Here is a 9,128-nt window from a genome sequence, read left to right as displayed (position 1 = left end):
GGGTGAGTGGGCAAATGTTTGGCAGATGCAGTATAATGTGGATAAATGTGAGGTTATCCATTTTGGTGGCAAAAACATGAAAGCAGACTATTATCTAAATGGTGGCCGACTAGGAAAAGGGGAGATGCAGCGAGACCTGGGTGTCATGGTACACCAGTCATTGAAAGTGGGCATGCAGGTGCAGCAGGCAGTGAAGAAAGCGAATGGTATGTTAGCTTTCATAGCAAAAGGATTTGAGTATAGGAGCAGGGAGGTTCTACTGCAGTTGTACAGGGTCTTGGTGAGACCACACCTGGAGTATTGCGTACAGTTTTGGTCTCCAAATCTGAGGAAGGACATTATTGCCATAGAGGGAGTGCAGAGAAGGTTCACCAGACTGATTCCTGGGATGTCAGGACTGTCTTATGAAGAAAGACTGGATAGACTTGGTTTATACTCTCTAGAATTTAGGAGATTGAGAGGGGATCTTATAGAAACTTACAAAATTCTTAAGGGGTTGGACAGGCTAGATGCAGGAAGATTGCTCCCGATGTTGGGGAAGTCCAGGACAAGGGGTCACAGCTTAAGGATAAGGGGGAAATCCTTTAAAACCGAGATGAGAAGAACTTTTTTCACACAGAGAGTGGTGAATCTCTGGAACTCCCTGCCACAGAGGGTAGTCGAGGCCAGTTCATTGGCTATATTTAAGAGGGAGTTAGATGTGGCCCTTGTGGCTAAGGGGATCAGAGGGTATGGAGAGAAGGCAGGTACGGGATACTGAGTTGGATGATCAGCCATGATCATATTGAATGGCGGTGCAGGCTCGAAGGGCCGAATGGCCTACTCCTGCACCTAATTTCTATGTTTCTATGTTTCTATCTTCAGTTTCCTCCCACATTCCAAAGACGTCCAAGTTTGTAGATTAATTGGCTTGGTAAATGTAAAAATTGTCCCTAGTGGGTGTACGATAGTGCTAATGTGCGGGGATCGCTGGTCGGCGCGGACTAAACAGGTAACAATGAGGCAGATTACAGGGAGATTCATAATCTGATTGAATGGTGTCAGAACAACAATCTTACTCTCAATGTCAGCAAGACCAAGGAGCTGATTGTTGGTATCAGAAGGAGAAAACCGGCAATTCATGAATTTATCTTCATTGATGGGACAGCGGTGGAGAGAGTCGACAGCTTCATGTTCCTGGACATGCATATCTCTGAAGATCTGTCTTGGGTCCAGCACATTGATGCAATCACAAAGAAACCTCATCAACACCTCTACTTCCTTAAAAGATTGAGAAAATGTTGTATGTCGACAATACTCAATTGAACCTCTAGATCAGTGGTTCACAACCTTTTTTTGGCCATGCCCCACCTAATCACCTCTAAAATCCTGATGCCCCCCCCATTTTTTACGCAATAAAAATTATTTACTCAAAATAACATCTGAAACATAAACTACATATGTTTACCTGATGGAAAATCCAAAAAAAAAAAAATCGAAAATTTCGACCCAGACGTAATGACATTAATTATTATCCATCACATCTTTCAGTCCACGCTGACATAAGTAGGAAGGGGAACAAAGAACCAAAGGGCAGAGGTTTAAGGGGAGAATGGGAACACTTAATAGGAACCTGGGGGGTTAACCTTTTCACACATAGAATTGTGAGTAAATGGAACGAGCTGCAAGAGGAAGTAGCTGCGTCAGGTAGAATAACAATATATTTTTTTAAACATTTGGACAGGTACATGGATAGGAACAGTTAACAGGGATATGGGCCTCATGCAGGGAAATGGAACTAGCTTAGATGGGGAATCTTGGTTAGCATGGACGAAATGGGCCAAAGGGCTCGTTTCTATGCCGTACGACTATGACTATTAGATAAACCAAAGGCAGTCTGTGTGACTACTGCGTAGAGTGCATTTGTTCAACCCTCAAAGGTGATCTGGAGATTCTAGATGCCTGTCACTTTAATTCTCCATCCTAATCCCAGTCTGGCCCATCCATCCATGTTCACTGTTGCAATTACCTTAATTGTTGAGTGGAAGAGTGGGCATGGAATGGAGACTTAAAGTGACAGGCAATTTGCTTCCTCGGTTAGTATCAGAACTGACCATTTCTGTAGTACATCAACCATGTGTAATATCTAACCCGATTATTTTTTTTACTCCATTGTCACTGCCTGATCTGCTGGACATTTCTGACAGCTCTGACTAGCATTTTGTTTGTTTTCTATCTTTCCCCAACTCACCACTTTAATCTATAATCCAGATGACTTCATAATTGGATAGCACTAAGGAAACTCTAGCCCTACTCCAGTAGAGAAACTGCCTTTATCACCTCTGTCCATTTCCCTGCCATCTCTGCAACTAAGTATCTTTTTCTTTTTCTCATTTGTGACCAAGGATCTTTCACCCATTATCTCTGTTTCTTTCCCCACCGATGACCTGCCGAGTGCCCAGCAATTTTCTGTTTTCATTTCTTTCCCACCATTTTCTCTCCATAATGCCAAAAGTTAGTTTTTCCTGAGCTCTGGAAAAGTAATCCCTCTGCCCAGCATTCGCCTCCCAGCTTCCATTATAAAGATTCCCAGAAGATAGGCGCAAGATGCTGGAGTAACTCAGCAGGACAGGCAGCAACTCTGGAGAGAAGAAATGGGTGACGTTTTGGGTCGAGACCCTTCTTCAGACTGATGTCAGCGGTGAGGTGATACATAGATCAGAAAGTGTAAGGTGTGAAAGCAGGACAAAGGAAATGGAGGTCAAGGAAAATGTAGAATAGATAATTGTTAGCTGGGAGAACAAATCAACAAATCAAATAGAGATTTAAAAAAAACTGGAGTATCTCAACAGGACAGGCAGCATCTCTGGAGAAATGGAATGGGTGCCATTTCGGGGCAATACTCGACCTGAAACATCACCCATTCCTTCTCTCCAGAGATGCTGCCTGTCCTGCTGAGTTACTCCACCTTTTTATGTCTATCTTCGGTTTAAACCAGCATCTGCAGTTCCTTTTTACACACACAGAGATAAAACAGTAAATCCAGCGGCGACCAGAAAAAGGTACGACTCTTTGGGTCACTACTCACAAATGTCGCAGGATGACGCTTGTTTGGTGGTGACTAGCCGCACAAAGAGTCAAAACGTTTTCTGGTCGCCATTGGATTTTCAACACGTTAAAAATTTTCGGCAACCTCCTGCGACAATAACGGGTGCCGGGAAGTCGCTGAAAAAATCACGTAAGTGGGACAGGCCCTTAAGAGATACAGTGTGGGCCAGCCATCAGACCGTTCACTATCCTACTCGCACCGGGAACAATTTTTTTACTACTAACCAAAGCCAATTAACCTACAAACCTGTACGTCTTTGGAGTGTGGGAGGAAACCGGAGCCCCCGGAGAAAACCCACACATACACAGGGAGAATGCACAAAGACTGTACAGGCAGCACCAGTAGTCAGGATCGAACCCAGGTCTCAGGCGCTGTAAGGCAGCAGCTCTACTGCTGTGCGACTGTGCTGCACGACATATGACAATAAAGCATTCTTGACTGTTGGCCGCTGCCAGCGTTAGGGAAAAGCAGGGGATGAAATATTGCTATTATTACAATGGCGAGAAATCGGATCAGTTTGTGGTCAGGTAACTCTATCCTGATATTTTAAACTCCACTCTTGCCCATTGAAGCACTAGATTTGAATCCAATTATTCTGCAAATGGCATCACAAAATCTCCACAGATAAAATCGTCTGAGTTTCAGATGTTCATGCTGAAAGATATTAAATTGCTTTTTCCATCATACATTCACCATGTTTTCAATCACTCTCTTTGGATATTTTGCAGCATTTTGCAATTATTGCATTTATTTAAACGAAAAATTATCCGATCCATTATGTACTTTGATGCAATTCCCATTCAGAGAATACCCATTCATGTCATCGACTACCAGAGCTTTTATAATACTACTCTTGAGTTAGACGAAATATATAGGATGGACTGCAGATGCTGGTCTGCTCCGAAGATAGAAATGCTGCCTATCCTGCTGAGTTACTCCTGCATTTTGTGTCTACCTTGAGTTAGACGTTAGGGTGAACCATTGAGACTTTACATTTGTACTCTTGGCATGAGCCGGACTCTAAACATCCAGTGTATGTTTTCCCCAATTATTTCTGCGCACAACCAATGTCTTTGCATATGCAGTGCCTGCAAAAACTAATTGCAACTGATAGAAGATAACATTGGCCAATTATAAAAGTATTCACTTAAAGAGATAAATGCATCTGTTTCATCGTGGACTTTATTTTGAATGGTAAAGGACACCTTTTCCAGGCCACAAACAGCTCATTCTGAGCTGCAACACTCAGTCAGCCAGGTGAGGATTGTGACGCAGAGAATAAGCAAGGCTATCTCTGTGTGCAGCAGCAATTTGCAATCATGCCTTTCTTTCACACACACAGACATCCCTGTGACATTTGGAGCCATCAGTATGGCTGTGGATGTGAGTTCACTGGGTGGGGACAGATTGCCTGCATATTAGGCCTAGTGGGTATGCTGGGTTTGGAACATCTGACATTACTGTCTCACAAAACATTCCTAAAAATATTTGTAATCTGCCAAAAAATTGATAAAATAGATAAGAACTTTAGCCTGAAGCTGAAAGCTTACGTCATGCTTGCCTTGCATAACAAAGGTATGTTTTCACCTTGACATTCTGTACTTTTGGAAATGTATAGTGCTAAAGGCAGAATGAAAACAGTTGCCAGATTATTTTTAATTATTTTTTTGCCTGTAGCGTAAACTTGTCTGTGCTTTGAATGTCTGCCGAACAGAAAGATTAGTTTTGAATGATGCTTGCTGCGATAGAATAGGCTGCCTTTAATCATGGAACCTGAGCACAATGTGCACTGTGTTTGTCTAAAGAAAAATGCTTATGACATTCAACAATACATCTTTATTTGGTACTGTGCGCAGTTGTTACCTTCCTGCATTTAGTGTAATCGTATGAGTCATTAGTCGTAATGAAGAAAAATATCTGAAATTTGCGGATAAGCCAGGGATTGTTCACTTGACAGGGCAAAAATGTTCAGACTGTATCAAAACCATTAGGAAAGTGGTTCAATTGATTCCAAGTCACTTCAAAGGTCAATGGAGAGAGACATTGCGTGTTTTTTCAGGCTGGTAAGATAGAAAGCATTATTAGTTACTTTGGAAGAGGATGTGGGAACTATACATTTCCAAGTCATCACTGGCTTGAGCACAGCTCTTCCTTCCTAACTGACTCTTGATCGAGATTGTGGAAAATTTTCTGACATCGGTTGTTTTTCCCTTTTTTGAGATTTCTTTGGATGGCAATAAAATTAAAAAATTTTACAGCCATTAACACTGTTCATTAAGGCTTTAAAATGTCATAAGATCGGGATTTTTTCTTATCATAGCTGAGAAAACTAAAATGAATGAATGAATGAATGAATGAATGAATGATATCTTTATTTCGAACGATTAAAAAAAAAAAAAGAAGAAGAAAAGAAAAGATGAAAATGAATAAATAAAAGGAAAATTATATATATACATATATATATACATACACACATACATACATGTACATATATACATACATATACACATATACACACATACACATATACATAACATATATGTACATACATAAATTAAAAAATCAAAAGCCAATTTCAACATAATACACATTAGACTCGTTCGAAAAGGGATAGGAAGACGCCTATGCTTGTCAAGTCCTACCCCCATTCTTCACCATTAACAAATGCAAAATTCAATAAGATAAACTAAACAGACAATTCAAATAAAACTACTCCAATCAAGCTATTAAGAAAAAAAGAACAAAATAAGAAAAGAACAAAGAGAACAATCACCATTAACATCTGTGAGATTTACATTCTCCTTCCTCATTACTGTACTTTTCAAAGATATATCTTTTGTACATTTTTTTAAATTGCATTATATTCATACTTTGTTTAATCGTTTCGTCAAGACCGTTCCACAAAACCACCCCACAAATGGAAATACACATACTTTTTAAATTGGTCCGAGCATAATGCTGTTTCAAGTTTAGTTTCCCTCTAAAGTTATAACCCCCCTCTCTGTCTTTGAACAGTTTTTGTATGTTTACAGGTAGCAGTTTATTTTTTGCTTTATAAATTATTTGTGCAGTCTTAAATTCTACCAGATCCTTAATCTTTAAGGTGTGTAATTTTAAATACAGTATATTGGTGTGTTCATGATATCCTACATTGTTAACTATACGAATAGCTCTTTTTTGTAGTGTGCTTAGAGATTGTAAGGTGGTTTTGTAGGTGTTGCCCATACTTCCACACAGTAATTTAAATACGGTAACACAAGTGAGCTGTACAGAATATACAGTGCTCTCTCATTCAAAACATGCCTTGCTTTCCCCATCACTCCAATACTCCGTACTACTTTTGCTCTCACATGTTTTATATGGGGTTTCCAGCAGATTTTGTGATCAAGAATCACACCCAGAAATTTATTTTCATACACTCTTTCTATTTCAACCTTATTTATCATTACTTTTATTTGTGTATTTATTTTGCGTTTTCCAAACAGCATAAGTTTGGTTTTGTTTAAATTTAATGATAATTTATTCAAATCAAACCATGTTTTTAGTTTACTCATTTCTGCTGTGACCACCTCCAAAAGCTGCTGCAAATTGTCCCCATCACAGAAAGTATTAGTGTCATCTGCAAATAACACAAATTTCAAGAGGTTTGACACCCTACATATATCATTAATATACAAAATAAATAATTTGGGGCCCAAAACCGACCCCTGTGGGACTCCACAAGTTATTTCTAAGCATGTTGATTTGCAGTCCCCTATTTGCACAAACTGATGTATTTTACTTATGTAGCTTCTCATCCACTCTAGTACAACCCCTCTGATTCCATACTTTTCCAGTTTTTTGATTAGCAAATGATGATCAATTGTATCGAATGCTTTTTTCAAATCTATAAATACACCCACTGCATATTTCCTGTTATCTATAGAACTGGTAATGTCTTCAATTAACTCCATTAATGCCATGGATGTCGATCTGTTTGACCTGAATCCATATTGACTATCAACTAGCAATTCGTGCTTCTCGATAAAGTTATCTAATCTACTTACATACAGTTTTTCTAATATTTTTGAGAACTGAGAGAGTAACGACACTGGCCTGTAATTTGTAAATTGATTTCTGTCTCCAGCTTTGTATAGTGGGATGACTTTGGCAGTTTTCATTTTTTTTTTTTTTTTTTTAATATTTTATTTTATTAGAAGTAAGTACAGTCATATGGCACCAAAGTGCCTAATATATATTTTCATAATACATTTTATGTACAACTTCTTTTTTTTTTTTTTTTGTTACACTGAAAAAAGATTAGAATAAGAAAAAGAAGTTAGATAGTAAAGGATAGAAAGATGTGAAATATATAGTGTGTGAAAAAAGAAAACGAGTAAATGAAGAAAGTTGAGAGAGAGAATAGAGAAAAGAAAAGAAAAGAAAAAAAGAGGAGATCATTATTTATAGTCTTGACCAACCCTCGTCCAGTCCTGAAACAGTTATTTTTTACAATTGTGTTGTACCATATGATTCCAAAAAAACGACGAATGGAGACCAACTCGTTATGAATTGGTCTGATTTATCCATTAGGAGGAATCGCATTTCCTCAAGATGAGCGGTGTCCAACATACTTGCAATCCACATTTTAAGCGTTGGTATTGATGTACCCTTCCAAAATTTAAGAATTAATTTTTTTGCTATTATTAAACCATAGTTAAGGAATAGATTTTGAGATGTGTTCAATTTATTCCCATCTTCCATTACGCCAAATATAATCATTTCAGTATTAGGTTCCATTCTTGTCTTGAATAATTTTGTAAATATTTCAAAAATATCATTCCAAAATCTATAAAGTTTTATGCAGGAGACTAAGGAGTGTGTTATAGTTGCCTTTTGGGCTAGACATTTATCACAAGTGGCGGATATATTTGGATAAAATTTGTTCAATCTTGTTTTTGAATAATATAATCTATGTACAATTTTAAATTGAATTAAATTATGTCTTACATTAATTGAACATTTGTGAATATATATCAGGTATTTTTCCCATTTAACCTTCGTAATTTTTATCATTAGTTCCCGTTCCCACTCTTCTCTAAGTACCTCTGTCGATGGTAGGTCTATATTTAGAATACTATTATATAAATATGATATTAATTTTTGTGAGTCAGCTTCAATATTCATTGCCTCTTCCAATAAGTCAGGAGTTACTTTTTGATATCCTTGTATATATTTTTTCACGAAATCGCAAATCTGAAGATATTTAAAATATTGGTTGTTTTTCAATTTAAATTTTAATTGTAATTGTTGGAATGATAGTAAGTTTCCCATTTCATACATATCCCCGATCCTTCTAATTCCGAGACTTTCCCATTGGTTATATGTCTTATCAATAAGAGATGGTTTAAATAAAGGGTTATTCGCTATTGGCATTAACAGTGATAGATTTCTTAATTTTAAAGATAATTTTATTTGTTTCCAAATTCTTATTGTACCATATATAATTGGGTTCTTCTTATATATTGTGTTATTCAGTTCTTTTGGGGAGAAGAGGATCGTTCCTATATTACAAGGATGGCAATCCTCCTTCTCCATTTTTATCCATTCTGTCTGTTGGGTAGAACTATCCAACCAATAAATCATATTCTTAATATGCACTGCCCAGTAATAATACATAAAATTCAGAAGTGAAAGTCCCCCGACCTCTTTTGGTTTACATAAGTGTTTTTTTGTGATTCTATGTGATCTATAGTCCCAAATATAATTAGTAATATTAGAGTCTAATTTTTTTAAAAAATATTTTGGTATATATACCGGTATAGATTGAAATAGGTATAGTAATTGTGGTAGGAAGATCATTTTTATTGCAGTTTCATTTTACATGGAAATACACCAGTTTTGAAAGATAAATTGCAAATATGTTAAGGGTTTTACAATTACACCAATGACTACCTTGATTAAAGCCATATCAATGTCATTCCAGTCTGTAGACCTTTTATTCTTACAATTACTAACAATGTCAATAATCTCATTTTCATCAGCTGCTTTCAAAAACATT

Source organism: Amblyraja radiata, chromosome 4, assembly GCF_010909765.2.
Source record: "Amblyraja radiata isolate CabotCenter1 chromosome 4, sAmbRad1.1.pri, whole genome shotgun sequence".
NCBI classification, from domain to species: domain Eukaryota; kingdom Metazoa; phylum Chordata; class Chondrichthyes; order Rajiformes; family Rajidae; genus Amblyraja; species Amblyraja radiata.
This window is presented reverse-complemented; position numbering follows the sequence as displayed.